A 17,207-nucleotide genomic window follows, 5' to 3' on the forward strand; every position below is an offset into this window, starting at 1 on the left:
AGATGAAATACTTAAAATAAAACTTTATAAAGAATGTCTTGCTCTGACAGCATAGGGCTGACCCTCAGGGTTCCTTACGCAGGATAGGAATGAATTAAGTCAAAACGATAGAAACTTTGAACAATTAACATTCTGCTTTATCATAGGGGTTCTCTGAATTTAGTTATCTAGATAGGAGGATTCCTACAAAGGTAGTCACTCTCTAGGAAAAAGATGTTTGCTTTTCAAAGGCTAGTTCAGAATGAAGACTTTGGAGCAGATTGCCCAGATCTAGATAAGTCATCCCCTTACCTGAGACCTTGAGAAGGGAAAAGCTCATGGACACGTGGACACTGCAGCCCAACAATCTTGTCTCCCAGTTCTGGCTTTGCTACCTACTCTCCCTGAGCCACAGTGTCTTCGTTATTAAGATAGAGATAATCTCTTAATAACTGGATTGTGAGCAGACACAGACATATGCGCACACACATGCACACACGAGCAGACACACACGAGCACACACACACGAGCACACACATGAGCGCACACACGAGCAGACACACGCGCACACACATGCGCACACACATGCACACACACACGCACACATGAGCAGACACACACGAGCAGACACACGCGCACACACATGCACACACGAGCACACACGCGCGCACACATGCATGCACGAGCACACACACGAGCAGACACACACACATGCACGCACGAGCAGACACACGCGCACACACATGCGCACACACATGCACGCACGAGCAGACACGCGCACACACATGCACACACGAGCAGACACACACGCACACACACATGCGCACAGACATGCACGCACGAGCAGACACACGCACACACATGCACACACGAGCAGACACACACGAGCAGACACACACGCGCACACACATGCACGCACGAGCACACACACGAGCAGACACGCACACACGTACGCACGAGCAGACACACACGCGCGCACACATGCGCACACACATGCACGCACGAGCAGACACGCGCACACACATGCACACACGAGCAGACACACATGCACACACGAGCAGACACACACGAGCACACACACGAGCAAACACACACACATGCACACATGAGCAGACACACACACGAGCACACACGCGCACACACATATGCACACACGAGCACACACACGAGCAAACACACACACATGCACACATGAGCAGACACACACACGAGCACACACACGCGCACACACATATGCACACACGAGCACACACACGAGCAGACACACACACACACACTGTGTGTAGCACAGCGCCTGGTCAGTAGTAAGTGCGCAGTATTAGTTCCTTTGCCCTTTAAAAGAAAACTGTTTTCTTCCTTTATAAACTGTCCTTAATGAAAATGTTCCGGATTAATTTCTGTAGCTTTTTTTTTTTTTTTTAAGATTTTATTTATTTATTTGGCAGAGATAGAGACAGCCAGCGAGAGAGGGAACACAACCATGGGGAGTTGGAGAGGAAGAAGCAGGCTCATAGCAGAAGAGCCTGATGTGGGGCTCGATCCCAGAACGCCGGGATCACGCCCTGAGCCGAAGGCAGACGCTTAACCGCTGTGCCACCCAGGCGCCCCTAATTTCTGTAGCTTTTAAAATAGTCTAGAATTCATCTCTCCCTTCTCTAAGAACTGTTCTCTCATCAACACCTCTGTCAGTGAAGCACCTGTGTGGGATATTCTCAGTGGAACAGACAGTTGGCAGTGTCTCTTTGGTCTCTAGGACCCGTCTGCTGCGCCTTCCACGGCAATGGTTTTGTACGTGGTAGGGCCACGTGGTTACCGCCTTTCTGGTGCACCAGACGACCAGCTAGCAGAGTGAGGACGACCTCTCCCCCAAACACAGAAGCTGTGCCCACCAGCCACAGTTGCTGAAATAACACTGTGGGGAAAAAACAACCAGTCACAACACTTCCAGAGGAAAGAGGGCTTTTATTAAACTTCACAGATGGGATAAGGGCTTTGTTAAGGACAAGGAAACACCCCGTAAAACAGGCACCCCTGTGAGCGCAGCGTTGTGGAGATAATGGCAAGCAGGCCCCTACCAGGCTGCCTATCTGCTTCTCCCGCACACACAATTCTATCTCCTTCCCTTCCTCTGCCATGAAACAGACCTGGGGTCCAGGGCTCCGGAAAGATAAGTGAACAGAACAAGGGGAAGAAGTCAGTTCTTTCCAGAGTCAGTGACACTGTCTTTGGGGTGAGTGGCTGAGGAACCCCAGTCACGGGCAGAGAGTCCTCTTCATTCTGTTCACGCCTTCTGCTCGGTTTTAGGCTCAGTGTTGTGTCTTCTAATGAAATGGTAGCCATGTGGTAGGGTCAGGATCTTAAAACTCTGACAGCTTCCAAACACTGGGAATTGTGAGGCAGAGGGCTCCTAAGAAAATAACTATACTGATGATTCTGGCAAGGACAACTCTAATTTTCAAAGAGCGTAACTGGACCAAAAACGAAAGCGCAGGTTACCCACACATGTTTTTGTTATCATCCCACAACACGTCCGAGCTGACTTCCCAGTCACATGACTTGGGCGGAGACACAGGGTCCTCCTGTGCTTGGATGAGCCTCACACTTGCTTTAATGCTCTGCCATCAGTGTCTTGAAATTGTTAATAATTTTTGAACAAGAGACTCCACATCTTCATTTTGCACTGGGCCTCACAAATTATATAACTGGTCCTACATGTTGTCTTTCTATTTCCTCTTTCCCATATTCTGCATTCTACACCCTTGTTCAAGGTATGTTTGTTGCAGAGAGTTCGCTTCTCAATCCCAATTTTGGGGTTTTATACTGCAAAACTGAATTGCAGGAAGAAATCAAGAAGGAACAAAATTTTTAATATAGGTCACTGGACATTAGGATGAATTCCTGGACAAGCATCATAAGGGACACCAATGCCCAGAAACCAAAGAGGAAAAGGAGAACATTAGATAATCGGCTGTGGATAAAACTTTCACATGTTTGAGACTAAGACAAAAGAAAAGGGAGATCAAAGAAATGAGCTTTACCCACTTTCTGGGAGGTTAACTCACCTTCCTCCATCAGAACCCAGTGATCACTCACCAGAGACTAGGACAGGCCAGAGCTGGACACGTTCACGAAGTAAGGAAACTTATAGGTGACTTTTGGTGGATCAGGTTCCTGAGACACTTCCAAAATTTGCATGTAGTGCATAAATAATGAGAGGAACACAAAAGTACCTGCCAACCCAAGAAAGGGGCGAGACAGGTCTGATTAGCCTACGCCAGCCCTCCAAGGTTCCGCTGTTGGGTCATGATCACTGAACCAGAATCATGTCATTGGTACCGCCCTCACTTTCCTCTGCCTCCTTTGAGACCGTGTGTTTCTCCTAGACTTTTCTTTTCCTCTGTACTCTCCTGGACAGTGTTTAAAAAGCTAATCAAGTGAAAATCCCACCCTAACCCAAAGCCAAGACCTTGCGAGTTCATTCCTGCCTCTCCTTCCCTGTGATGATGAAGATAAAAGCACAGGAAACATACTGTTTCTGGGTCTCAGGGAATAACTGAGGGAAGACCAGCAACAAGAAGTTGAAACAGAGTGAGAGGAGAAGGGCGCTGATCATGAGACCTCCACCCAGTATGAAGTAGGCTAGAATCAGGGAAGGATGACAAGAGAGAGTCTGATAAGTTCGTCCTTTTTTAGGGTCCACTCCCTGGTTTTCCGAGTGCCCAGGTGTACAGGCAGCACAGCAGGTGTGGGTGGGCACCAACGGGAAGGAGTGGCAGGGACGGCGAGGTGGGCAGGAGGCAGGTACCCGAGGCTGCAGGTTAAACCAGGACTCACTTGGCTTGTGTTTGGGCACCCAGCACATTTGACTACTGCAGTCTTTGAAGGGCGCACTGACGAGGATGTTGGGATCTCCAGGCAGTTCTATTTCCACCCAGGAGGAGACGAGGAAAGACCACCACATCAGGATGGTGGCCAGGAAATGACAGGTGAGGATCACGTCTCTCTTCAGTTTCTTCATCCTAAAGCACTGATGGAAAGGGAAGAGGTGGGGAGGCATTTCCCCACACCCTCCAGATTCACTCTTCATCCTTCAAAGACAATTCCTAATGATCCCTCATTCCTAACACTTTCTTAAATCTCCCATTCTAGCCCCAGTATCCCCTCTACAATTTAGCTCCCTATTTAACAAGTACTGTAGGCCCACAGTGTGAAGTTCTGGAACATTGCCTCCTAATGTCTCTCCCAGGCTCCAGCCATTATTGCCACCATTCCAGACTCCAGACTGACAGCCCCTCCCCCAATAACTTTATCAGGTTCTCCCCCACTCTTGGAAGCCCCCTAACATCTCCCTGAGCACATCTAATGTGATCCTTCGAGTGACATCCAAGCCCTTCCTTAATCTAGCTTCAACATATCTTTGAGCTTTATTTCTGTCTACTCCCTCCAAAAATTCAACCTCTCTGCCAAAATGTGTTCACCACACTGTTTCCCAAATCCTATACAGGCAAGTGTTTCTCCAATGGGCTCCATCTAAACCTTCTGTCCCATTGCCCACTAAGTACCATCCAAATATCTCTCGTTCACTAAATAAATGTCTTCACCACCTACTATGGTGTCTATACTGTTCCAGGTGCCTGATACTGGTTTGCAAACAAGTATGGTTACCATATGGAGATACCCCTAGAGTGGTACAACCCTTTGCCTTTGCTCAATCCCATCTACTAGGTCCTCCTGTTTCCCTTTTCTCATCAGCCAGTATAAATCTATCCTTCGAGGCCCAAGCTTGGGTTGAAAGCTTATTCAACCACATTGGCCAAACCGTGTTCACCCTGTGTGGATACATATGACAATGGCTGACTGCCTCATTTCATAGTCAATCACATATCACTTCAAGCGAGGAGGCCAGCATGGTGGCTGGAGTGGGGTGGAGTGAGAGGGGAAAGTCTAGAGGTCAGAAAGGAGATGGAGGCCAGATTGTGTAAGATCCATCAGGTAACATTAAAAAATTTGGTGTTTATTCTAAGAAGCCATTGGAGCAGAGGAATAAGATCAGACTCACATTTCTATGGATTCGCTTGGTTGCTGCATTATGATTAGACCATAGGGCATGGGTTTAAGCAAGGAACACAGGAGCTACTGGAGTAGTGATGCCATATGAGACGATGGTGGTTTGGAGAATGTTCTTGGTTGAGCAGGGCATTAGCAGTCTCATACTGGGCTTACTGTGCAGGCAGAGCCATTGGACTTAGTGATGAGATGAGATGTGTGATACGAAAGAGATAGGAGTCAGGAACGACCTCAAGGCTTTTGGATTCAGATTGGTAAAGTCTGAGTTGCCCTTTACTGATATGGGTTAGACCAAGTCAGAGGCACAAGGGAGTGAGAAGCAATTTTATTTTAGACATGTTACATTTGATATGCCTTTTAGATCTCCAAAGAAAATGTTAGGTGAGTATATATACTACTGTGAGGGTTAGCAAAGAGGTCCAAGCTAGAGAGACCGGGATTTAAATTTGAGAAACATCCACAATACATAGGAATTAAAACCACTGAGAGTAAATGAGTTTCAGTGTGGCCCAAGGAGAGAAGTGGTCCAGGACTGAGCTTTTCAGGATTTAGAGACCCAGAGATGAGAAGTACCCAACAAAGAGGACTGGGAAGAAGTCCCAGAAGCCAAGAGATGAAAATGTTTCAAGAAGGAGGAAACGTCTGTGTCAAATGTCACCCATAAGCCAAGTCAGGTGAGGCATGAAAACGGATCACCAGTTCATCAATGAGAAGGCCACTGCAACCTTGACAAAAGCTCTTGGCGTGGAACGACAGGTAGAGCCTATCAAAAAGACAGAAGAGGAGGTGTCAAGGAAGGACAGACCGGGAGAGGTGGGTATAGCAACAATAGACAACTCTTTGAAGAGCTTGCAGAAAAAGCAAAGAGGCTGAAGCTAGAGGAATATGTGGGACCAAAGGTCTTTTGTTTTTAACATGCAGGAGACAGATACTAGTAACTTGAAGGAGAGGTCACTATTCCCGGGGCTGGCCGCAGATGAACGAGCAAGCTCTGCATAGTCGTCAGAAAGAACAGCAGACTATATACCAGCAAGTTGATAGATGGGGTAATGACGAGGTATGGGAAATGTCTTCTGATTGCTTCTATTTTCTCAGAGTAACAGAAGGCAAAGTCATAGCTGAGGTGAGCACAGGGTAGAAGGTACTGGAGATCTGCGGAGGTGAGAAGTTACCTAGAACAGTGGGCTGGGGAATGGTGTGGGATCACATGGCAGCATGAAGGGCTCACTCAAGGTGTACGGTCATGAATTTACAGCTGGACAAGTCAGTCTGCTTGTTTTTTTCCAGTTTCATTCACCTATATGGGTGCAGGCAATGAGTAAATAGAAATGCAGATTATTAGAAGGGTAAACATCTCGTACAAGTATTGAGGAAACATGTAGGGTAAGTGTGTGGGCAATAGAGTGGCTGCAGTGGTGAGCCATGGACTCTAGTTTGGGTAAGGAGGGAAGTGAGGGTGTGGGGGGGGGGATGGGCAAGACTGTAGGACAATGGATACATATTTGGTACTAACTTCATACTTTGTACCTGTGGTAGCAAAGAAAGTAGTAGATTGCAAAACTTCCAGTTACAAATATTCACACGCAGGCATAGTCTAAATGGAAGGTGTATTCATGACTGTGACCTGACGCAAAAGAAGGTGGAAATCACTGGTCTGAGTTTGGGGCACATGAGGGGTTGAAAGGAGAGTGGAAACAAGATCACTGGATGACGGATCAGGGAACTGGGAGGCCAAGAGCACAGGAAAAATCGCCTTCCTGGATACTAACATCACCAGGAATTACGACAGGAGTAGTATCAGAGACTGAGAGTGATCTAAGGACTTAAATGTTCAAGGAATGAGAGGAATTATTCCAACAGTCTGTAGATGACAGCAAAACGAAGGAAGAGTGGTCAAGTCTAGGAGAAAAGCTTCCAGATTAGGTGTTTTTATGGAGAAGGGAGGACAAAACCCAGAAGGGGCAATGAGGAGCAAGAGGGAGACCTACCCATCTCCAGGCCCAGCGGTAACAAAGGGTAGGGAAGAAATAGCAGTTACTGCTCAGAAGGACTGCAAGGCAGGCAGGGTCAATAGGAGCGAGCCAGATGAAAGGAACAGTCAGACAGACTGAGAATATAGGTAATTTATCCTGCTTGCTCATTGGTGGGACCACTTAGTGACATCATAAAAGTGGGAAAATTCTTATGGACCCAAGATTATGATTTAATCTGCCTTTGCGAACACAGCCAATGTTCTCAGCTTTCTTTGGCACTCGACACAAAGCCATCCTTTGTGTCCCTTTTTTCTGCTCTAGAGGAAGGAAGAAACCCTATGCTCAGGAACAAAGTCTAGAGGTAATGAAAAGAGAGGTCAGGGTCACTGAGTGAGTGGCCAGCAGCTGAAAGATTCTGGGCTGGGAGTGGGGGGAAGGTGTAATGACATTAGGGTGTGGAGAAGACTCCTGGGGCCCCGGAGCTGCAGGTGGGTGGAGAGCATCATGGGCCATTCACTCTGCCAGCTTCTCTCTCCCCACTAGGCAAATGAGATTCAGGGCTCCAAAAACTACAAGGCCAAGGAAAAGATGGGATTTCTTAAGTGTCCATACTCCCATGTTGGCAGTTCTGTGCAAGTGTAGTTTATAATTAATATCCAGTTCTTTGCTCAAGGGCCGCCTTTGCTCTCCACCCCACATGATAGAGCACTCCTCCTCCTTCTCTGTCCACGCACTCTGCTTTTTCTTCATAGCTCTTATCTACCAGAGATACATTTTTTGTTTCCTCCCAGTAGCCCATAAGGTCCCTGACCTTGTCTGTTTCCCGATTGCCTAGAACAGTCTGGCATGTAGTCACCTGTGCTCTTTGCTGAGTGATGAAGCCATCACAGAATCATGGCCCCAGTGCTCAGAAAACCGTAAATCCCAAGTGGAGTATTCAAAACTGGAATGGTCAAGAGCTAGAGCTCCTTTACCACAGAGCTAGTTAAACTTCCAGGATGGCCTCGCACTCTCAGGAAGCAGTCACTGGAACTACAGTGCTAGCAGGGATAAGAGCCCACCACGAACGCTCCGGCCGTACTCCAAGAGCTGGGTGATCCGTCATGGTGCACTGAGAATACAAGATCAGTGCTATTTCTGGAGCAAGACGGGCTGTAGGAAGCCGTGGACCTCCTTATTCCCACAAACACACCAATTTAGTAACAATTCATGGACAGACTCCCTTTTTGAGAAATCAAAAACTAAAAGGCTTCTGCATCCTAGGTGAACACAACATTCGACTCACCCAAACTGGTAGACTTGGGACACACTCTTGCTGGGTCTGCCAGCGTGTTCATCATCGCCAACACACCTCAACGATGACTCGATGAACAGGATACACCACGTTGACGAAGAAAGGATAAAAGTCACATGATCATCTTAACAGGGCAGAAAAAGCATCTGATAAGATTCGACAACATTTTATGATTAAAAAAACTCCCAACAAACTGGGTTTAGAAGGATGTACCTAAACATAACTTAAGATCAAGTATGAGCCCACAGCTAACATCATTCTCACAGGTGAATAAATGAAACTTTTCCTTTAAGATCAGGAACAAGGCAAGGATGCCCACTCTTGCCACTTCTATTCATCGTAGTAGCAGAAGCCCCTCACTCAGAGCAATGAGGCAAGAAAGAGAAAGAAAGGGCATCCAAATCAGAAGTGAAGAAGTAAAATTATTCCTGTTTACAGCTGACAAGCGGAATGACATCAAGTTAAAAACCTTCTGCATAGCAAAGGAAACCATCAACAGAGTGAAGAGGCGACCTACAAAATGGGAGAAGATATTTGCAAACCCTGTATCTGATAAGGGATAATTCTCTATATAAGGAACCGCTACAGCTCAATAGCAATAAACAAAACCAAAAGACGAATAGGTCAACAAAAAATTGGGCTAAAGACTCGAATAGACATTTCTCCAACAAAGATATTTATGTATATGGCCCCACGGGTACATGAAAAGATGCTCAGTGTCATTAATCATCAGAGGAATACAAATCAAAACCACAATGAGATACCACCTCACCACACCTGTGAGGATGGCTATTATCAAAACACCAAGGACCCGCCTCCCAAAAAAAGACAAGTGTTGGTAAAGATGTGGAGAAAATGGAACACTTGCACCCTGTGGGTAGGAATGAAACGCTGCAGCACTTATGAAAACAGCATGGAGTTTCCTCAAAACATCAAAAGCATACCGTGCTCCAGCCATCCCACTTCTGGGTATTTATCCAAAAGAATCGAAATCAGGATCTGGAAGAGATCTTAGCGCTCCCTTGTTCGCTGCAACAATGTTCAGGATAGCCAAGACGTGAATACAACCTAGATTTCAACTGCATTAAGAAAACATGGTCTGTGCACACAGTGCAATGTTATTCAGCCTTAAAAAGAATGGAATTCGGCAACATTCGACAACATGGATGAACCTTGAGGATAGACTAAGTGAGATAAGCCATTACAGAAGGACAAATACTGCATGGTTCCACTTACTTGAGGCATCTAACAGTCAAATTCACAGAAGCCAAGAATGGAACGGGGGTTGTCAGGGGTTCGGGGTCAAACGGAGTTATTCATCAACAGGCACAGTTTCAGTCGAGAATGAGTGAGCTCCGGAGATCTGCCGAACAACGCTGTACCTACAGCCAGTGCTAATCTACTGCACATTTAAAAATGTGTTAAGAGGGCAGAGCTCATGTTAAGTGTTCTGTGCACAACAGAAAGAAAGAAAAGAAAAGAAAAGAAAAGAAAAGAAAAGAAAAGAGAAAAGAGAAAAGAAAAGAAAAGAAAAGAAAAGAAAAGAAAAGAGAAATGAATCAGTGTACTCCCGGAGAGAAGAAAAGCAACCTAGTGCAGACACAGGAGAAATGACAGGAGGATGTGGGGCCAGCAAAGAATGAAAACAAGCTGAATACTTGTGATTCTAAACTCATTTCCCCTCGTTTGGATTACACAGAACCCCCCTTTGGAGGTTGAGGCCCAAAGTCCAGAAGTGGCATGAAGGGTAATCTCTTGGAATTTAAGAATTTGGCTATGACTATTGCTACCAGGACAAGGTGTCTACTGAACTTAGGACATATTCAGAGTATTTGAATCTTTACCTAAAACTGTGTGAAGAAAAAGTTAAAGATGACGCAAGATACTCAAATAATCCCCTCTCAGGGGTGTATATTGACACAGAGTACAAACAATTTGTGACTTGCAGCTTACCTCCATGTTCTTTGCAGATACACCTACTTTCCAGGTGAGAAACTTAAACTCAAGTAATCTGTTTTACATTTTGTAGAACGTGGCGACGATGATTCTAAGAGATCTCTTAGTATCCTTTAGCTTTCAAGCTGGGATACGTGCATCCCTGGGATACACGGACACACTTCTCAGGGAATCCACCTGCTGACCCTGGGCTTCCACGTAGACTCATCATCACTGATCTGCCTGGAGCTTCCTGCTTTCCCACCTACCCTTTTGTCACAACCCCTCGCCCACTAAGGAAACAGGAGGTAACTCTCAACCATCCCAAGGTATCTTCATGTTGCCCCAAGACACAAAGCCTCCTCAAAGCATCTGACAACAGGCTCTAAAATAATGATGTCAGTGAGCAAGACAAAGGCCTTCCACACCTCAGGTGGTTTCTCACATCTGCTTTCAACAAAAGCGGGTCTAACCCAGTCGTCAGCAACAGATTAACAATTTTTTGTAATACATAATGTGATTCTGGCATGTAATACAGGAGTCAGAATAATCAGAATTGCATTCCTACTTCAAAAATCCTTGAATTCCTACCTACTTATGTAAACTGATATAATCTCTCATATCTATAATAATGAAAATTGACATAAAACTGATGTTGAACTTTTCTCATTCTTGCAACAAGGAATATTGATCCATAGATACATAAATTCATTAGAAAATCTTAGCAACATCCATCTCATTAAGAGGTGCATTTGCAATTCGACTTTATCTGTTAACTTATCAAAATATATAATACATTCACAATGAATTTGATTTTATACTAATAAAAATCATAATAACTTAATACAGAAAATAAATTTACTCTTAAAGCTGTTAAAGTCACTGGAACTTTTTTTAAAAAATATGAAATTCACTGTTCGTACTTTTTTGGTGCAGAGAAGTATGACAAGGTAGACCAAAAATAGCCATGTTACAACAGAATTTACTTTTGTGGGGTAGGGAAATGAAAATACAAGTTCAGGTACAAAGAGGAGGATATAAAATTTCAAATGTTAGAGGAAAATTATTTTTTTTAAATGGATAATAGTCTGTTTAAAATAATAATCACTGAGGTACTTAGATTCCATTGGATACATTTAAGAGAGTGATTGAACACATTTTAAAATGTCATAATTTACAATGGACTGGAAACCACATTCTTTACCATTGCTTAAACTTATGATGTAAAATTTCATATGTGCAAGGGGGTACATTATTTTTCAAAGGGGTACTAGAGACCACTTCTCTAGAGCAGGAGTTCTTATCATGGGATGTAATGTAGTCATTATAGATACAGACCGAGTAGTTAGTCTTACTGGCTGAAGGACATGAGGCAAGTGACTTAAATTCAGCTCAGTCTACTTGTCTGTAAAATGGGTATAGCACCCTATCTATAGAGATAAACCTGTCAAACTTCAGCATACATCGGAATTACCTGGAAGGCTTCTTAAAACAGACTGCTGGGCCTCTACTCCCAGAGTTTCTGATTCGGGTCTGGGGTCAGGCACCCAAAGTTGCACTTCCAGCAAGTTTCCAGGTAGTGGTGATGCTGTTGGCTCAGGAACCACACTTCTGAGATCTTTCGGTCTATCTCCGAAGATTGTTATGAGGACTGTCAAAGTTAATACATAACGTGGTTAGAGCTGCACTGGCACAGAACAGGTGCTAGTGTTTACCAGCTGGTATCACCAGTTAGGACTGAATTCCCTGCAATGGGAAAGTCTACCCAGTGGGTGACACAGAAAGGAGTGAGCATGTCATTTAACAAGAGGTCCTGGGGTAAAGCTTCCAGGGCTGGCACCACTGGTCAAGAATGGCATGACGTTCCCAGGCATCTTCTGTCTTCTTAACTGTCTCTGTCCTGTGGCTTTCAGCATCACAGACGCGTAATAGCTGCTGTCACTCCAAGAATCTTGTCTGCGGTCCAAATAGGAAGAGAGAAGAGCAAAGTTCAAGGTAAGGAGCTGATGGAACGTGCTAGCTAAGTCACCCTGTACCTTTACAAAGACTTTATTTTTTTAGAGAAGTCACTCCCTTTAAAAACAGGTTTCTCTCTGGAAGCCCCTCAGAAGTGATTGTCACTTGAATTTCAATGGTCAGACCCAGGTCACATGTCAGCCACTCCAACTATAAGGGAGTCAGGGAAGAATTTTTGGCTCTCTAGCTACTATGGTGCAGGAAACCAAAGGAGAAAGGGACCTGGATAGAAAATATAGAGCATCAGCATGTAGACATTGGCCATGGGTGATCAATTCAACCTCCAGCCCCTCTCCCCTTGCTGGAAGTCGGGGGGCGGGGGCGGGTAGAGCTGGAAGTTGCAATCCTCTAAACTCAAAATTGGTTCCTAACCCTATTTTAAGTTACTAGGAGCTTTCCAAAAAAATCACTTTATTAACATAAACTCAGGTGTGGTTGAAAGGGGTTTGTAGTGAATAACAGAAGATACTCTTTTTACATTTACCACTCTAAAGATACTTCAGGAACCAAAGGGTAAACACCAAATACAGCAAAAGATGCCCCTCTTATTCTAGTCTCTAAGGAAACTACAAAGATTTTGGGAGCTATAAGCCAAGAACCATAGATAAAGACCACCAAAATATGTATTTATTATGTTATCATAATAGTTTATTCATACATAAATAAGCTATTACTAAGATGGTGGTAAGTGGAGAAAAGTAAGTGTAATGTGCACTCTAACATACAAGAAAGAGTGAAAATAAGAACATAGATTTGTGTTTGCTTGTATATTCACAAAGGAATTCTGGAGAGACAGCTAAAAACACTAACAAAGATGGTTACCTGTTTGCTGTGGTGGCAACGGAACAGCTGGATGGGAGGTTGGGTAGGAGGGAGACTTTACTATGTACCTTCTTTAGTATTTTGATTTTGAATCACATGAATATATTATGTTTCTCAAAAAGTATATTTATAATAAAGACGTTTTAAAAATTGAGAGACTGTAGCAGAAGCACCCCATTGGCTTAAAAGTAAACAACACAGGCTCTGATGTCATACAAAGATGAATTCAAACCCTTGGTTCTGACGCTTACTAGCTATGTGATCTCGACCTATTTAGCAAGTTAAACTCACTAAGCCCCAGCTCTACACGGTGTAAACGCATCTCTCGTGCAGGGTTGTGAGGATTAATCACAAAATAGTTGTAAAGCTGTTTGGTAGTAGCTGGCACAGAATTCCTCCCTGTGTGTTCTTACAACTACTGCAACAGAGCAAAGATCTTTTGAAGGATTTTTTCAGATCACTGGAGCTTTTAAGAGCATCGCTCAATTTTCACCCTAATTCCTGACAGAAAAGACACTAAAATTCTATCACTGAGCTCTTATCAGTGCCAGAAAATCCTTACATGGACTCTATTTTTGCTGAAGAAAAACCTGCTTAAACAGAGAAAAAATACTGCGGAGTTCTTCACCTTAGACAAAGACAGAGATAAAAGTGAATTCCGCCCCTCCGCTCTTTCCTTGTACTACGGGGCTGGTAAATTTCACTCGGCGAACCACACACACACGAATTAAGAGCCGGCTGAGCCACCACGCCTCGACTAGACACAGTGTCAAAGAACGGTGTCTCCCCAGAAGGAAGAGGGAGAAGCACCTCTGGGATCCGACAGGAGCCCCAGGGTTCCCGTCGCCGTCTGCACATTAACACTGCTCAACAACTCCAATCTCCACTGATTTCGAGGTAGAGGCAGGGTGTTGAGGTCGACGGACTGCTAGGACGATCCCGTCCCCGCGCCCCGCCCCAGGACAGTACACCTCTCACACTTACTGAGGCCCAGAATCATCAGTGCTGCCTTCCAGGGAATGGTTCTGCAGAAGATGCTGTTACCCTGAGCAGTAACCTCCAGCACCTGCCGCTCCAGCACCTGCCGCTCCAGCACCGAACCCCCCCTCCCGTGCGTCCCCGTCCCCAACCCCACGCACAAACAGGGACGTCCTACCGTCCGCAAGGCCAGGCGGCTCCGGGCGGACCTCCCCGGTGGGGAGCGGCCAAGCCACGGCCATCTGCTGCCGGGCCCGAGCACTCTCGCTGCACAGTCATCCGCTCGGTTCCCGCCCGAAGGCCGGGAGCCCCCGCAGCCAGCAGTGTGCCGCGGGGGCAGCTCTCGTCGCGAACCTACGTTTCTGGACGTGTCCCCCCCACGTCTCGCCTTCGTCAGGTGCCAGGCTCCGAAGCCTGGCCCTCCTCGAGCCGCCTCAAAGCCCATAGCGGTCCTGCTGTCCTCTGGACTCGGGGAGCCGGTTTCCCACTCCGCGGGAGCTCACGTCACCGGAAAGCCGGCGAGCACAGGGACCTCTCGGCTCCACAACCGGACGGCTCGGCTTCCCCGCGGGCGTCATTTCCGGTCCGCTCTAGGAACCTGGGAGGGCTCTGCGCCTCTGTGGTTGGTTCTCGAGGTGAATGCTCCGCTAGCGTTTCCCGCTCCCTTGCTGCCCCCGATATGGTTTGACCGAGAATAGTATCGTAAACCCCATAACCACATCTAACACGTTCAATAATTATCAACTTATCTATTTCCAGCCCTCACTCCCCCTACACACTGAAGTAAATGTCAGACATGAAGCTCCGTAACTTCAGCGCAGCCGGGGTAGGGTAAGGCGAGTCAGCGCCTGCCTGGGCACAAAATTTAGAAGGCTTACCAAAAACCTTAGCAAAGAGGAGATATTTTAAAGTGGTATTTTTTAAAAATAAAAATCAATGCAAAAGATGCATAATGAATACAATATCCAAGTTTTTAATAGGGAATCAGTATTACTGATGTTTCCTTTTGTCTCAGGGTCCAATATAACTGGCACAGGACTAATACTCAAGTATGTATCTCTAAAAGATAAGGAAAAAAGTATGAATAAATAAAAATAAAAGGTGAGGACTCTGAAAAAAACCTAATCACAAAACAATGATCACATCTAAAAATAAAAATAAAATTAAGTATTCAATTACTGTTCAAAGTTTGCCACTTGTTTCATATATTTTATAAATGAGCCCTATAATATATAACAATTATATGTAGATATTATAATGATAATATTCTATATAATATAGAATATATTACAAAAAGCATATATATAGATATATAGATAGATTACACATATACTTTTTAAAAAACAAGTCTTTGGACATACATGTCACTTAAGTTCTTTGAATCTATAGTTTCACTCTCCCTCCTTCTATTTTTAGAAGAAACTTGAGATTTTCCACAGTCTGAATTTTGTTTCCTGGGGACTTTTAAGAATGCACACATCAGAAAACTCCAGTCGCTCACTCCAATGAAGAGAAGCAAAAATAATCTTTCCTTCTGCCCTTCTAAGTTATTGATATGAGTCCCTGTAACAAAAGACGAATTAACAGAAAAACACACAACTTTACTTAACCTGTTTTATGTAACATGGGAGCCCTCATAAGCCCAAAGAAGCAGGTAGAGTTTCACATGTATATACTGAATTGGACAAAGGACAGTAAAATCAGGAAAATGTGATGAGCCAAAGGGGCTGGGGCTAGGGTAGTTAATTGGGTGAAGTGACTAGGAAGATTAGGGTTAATTTAATAAGATTTCCCTGAGCCTCAACTTTCTATCCTTGAGAATTAGAATGTGACTCTTCTCCTGGAATAAAGAAGACATCTTTCACATGGGAATTTTATCTCCTGCTTTTAAGAATCAGAAGAAAGTTTGGAGTGGTTTTCTTGTATCTGCTGCTTTTTCAAAAGCCTTTAGCTAAAAATGATCGTTGTGCCAACGTGTCATATTTTGGGCTGGCATATTCTGCCACCCTCTACCAGCTTCTTCCTTATTTCCTAATGACAAAGCCCACAGATCAGCCAACCTACCTCACAAAAAGCAGACTTTTCAGCTGGACCGCCTGAAGCTTGAGATGATTCCAAGACTGGAATGGGCACAGGAGGCCAGAGCACCGGACCCTTTTCCTTGCCAGCTTCCTTCAGCCACACAGGTCATCTGTCTCTACAGTACTGCATGTTCACTTGCCTTTAGAGCCTTTGCAGTTGCTGTACTGATGGAGAGGAAGAATTTTCTCTACACTTCAAGTTTCTTCTAGCTAGTCTCAGAATTAAATTTACATGAGACCAATTAATAGGAGGAAAAAACCCAAAGTTTAATTATGTACACATAGGGGCCCAATAATGAGCAAAATTAAAAGCTTCCTTCCACAAGGAAATAAATATTTTTTAAAATTGTACATAATTTCCTTTGATAAACAGTTTGGGAGTCCATATTCAAGCCTCTAAATGTGATATGGCCGAAGAAAGAAAGTGCTTTGTTCACATTAGAGAAAATTAAGGATATCATTTCCACTACCTCCTCCCCTGGGCTGGAAAAGCCTACACTTTGTACAATGTTGAGAAGTTTCCAAATTCAACTTCTGGCTGGCAGGACCAAGGCATTTGAAAATAAGCTTTAATTTTGACAGTGTACAAAGTAGAAATTGCAGTTAGAAATACTCAAGGTATACTAAGAAAAAAAGTGCAAATGCAAAACAATGAGTAAATGATTATCTTTTGTGTGAAAAAGAAGAAAAATAATAATCAATATAAATATTTACATATGCATGCCTTAGTTAGGAAAACCAGTAAGGATAAATGAGAAATTGTGGACAGAGTTTACTTAGGAGGTGATGGTGAGAAGTGGGCAGACCAATAACAAGGGTGAAAAGAAAACATCTCCGTTTATCTTTTTAAAGTTTCTTTTTGAAGCACATCAAAGTAGGTATTACTTACGCAAAAAAGAAACAAAATTATGTTTCAAGTTACTCAACCCTTTCATTTCAGATAAAGTGTGAAAGTGTATAAAACAAATCATTCTTACTATTAAAGTTTTGGAAGATCTTTTCTTCATTTTTTAGTCTTTTTTTCTTTTAGACTGAACTGGGGAATGCAGAATGACCCAGAAG

At 44.3% G+C, this 17,207-nt stretch overlaps 1 long non-coding RNA gene across 3 annotated transcripts; it reads right to left on the bottom strand.

Annotated features, from left to right (window-relative positions):
* Positions 1 to 1,557: 1,557 nt before the first annotated feature.
* Positions 1,558 to 14,600, bottom strand: LOC103665073. Of its 3 annotated transcripts, XR_569223.2 has the most exons (7): positions 14,243 to 14,600; positions 11,723 to 12,204; positions 8,305 to 8,437; positions 6,219 to 6,343; positions 3,814 to 4,006; positions 3,073 to 3,209; positions 1,922 to 2,386 (listed from the first exon to the last, which is right to left on the bottom strand). It is a non-coding gene; the product is annotated as an uncharacterized LOC103665073 (long non-coding RNA). The 3 variants fall into 3 exon arrangements; XR_005838851.1 differs by lacking the exons at positions 1,922 to 2,386; positions 6,219 to 6,343 and adding an exon at positions 1,558 to 1,891 and having other exon boundaries at positions 14,243 to 14,599; XR_569222.2 differs by lacking the exon at positions 6,219 to 6,343 and having other exon boundaries at positions 14,243 to 14,599.
* Positions 14,601 to 17,207: the final 2,607 nt, after the last annotated feature.

This window comes from Ursus maritimus, unplaced genomic scaffold, assembly GCF_017311325.1.
Source record: "Ursus maritimus isolate PB19 unplaced genomic scaffold, ASM1731132v1 scaffold_30, whole genome shotgun sequence".
Lineage (NCBI taxonomy): Eukaryota > Metazoa > Chordata > Mammalia > Carnivora > Ursidae > Ursus > Ursus maritimus.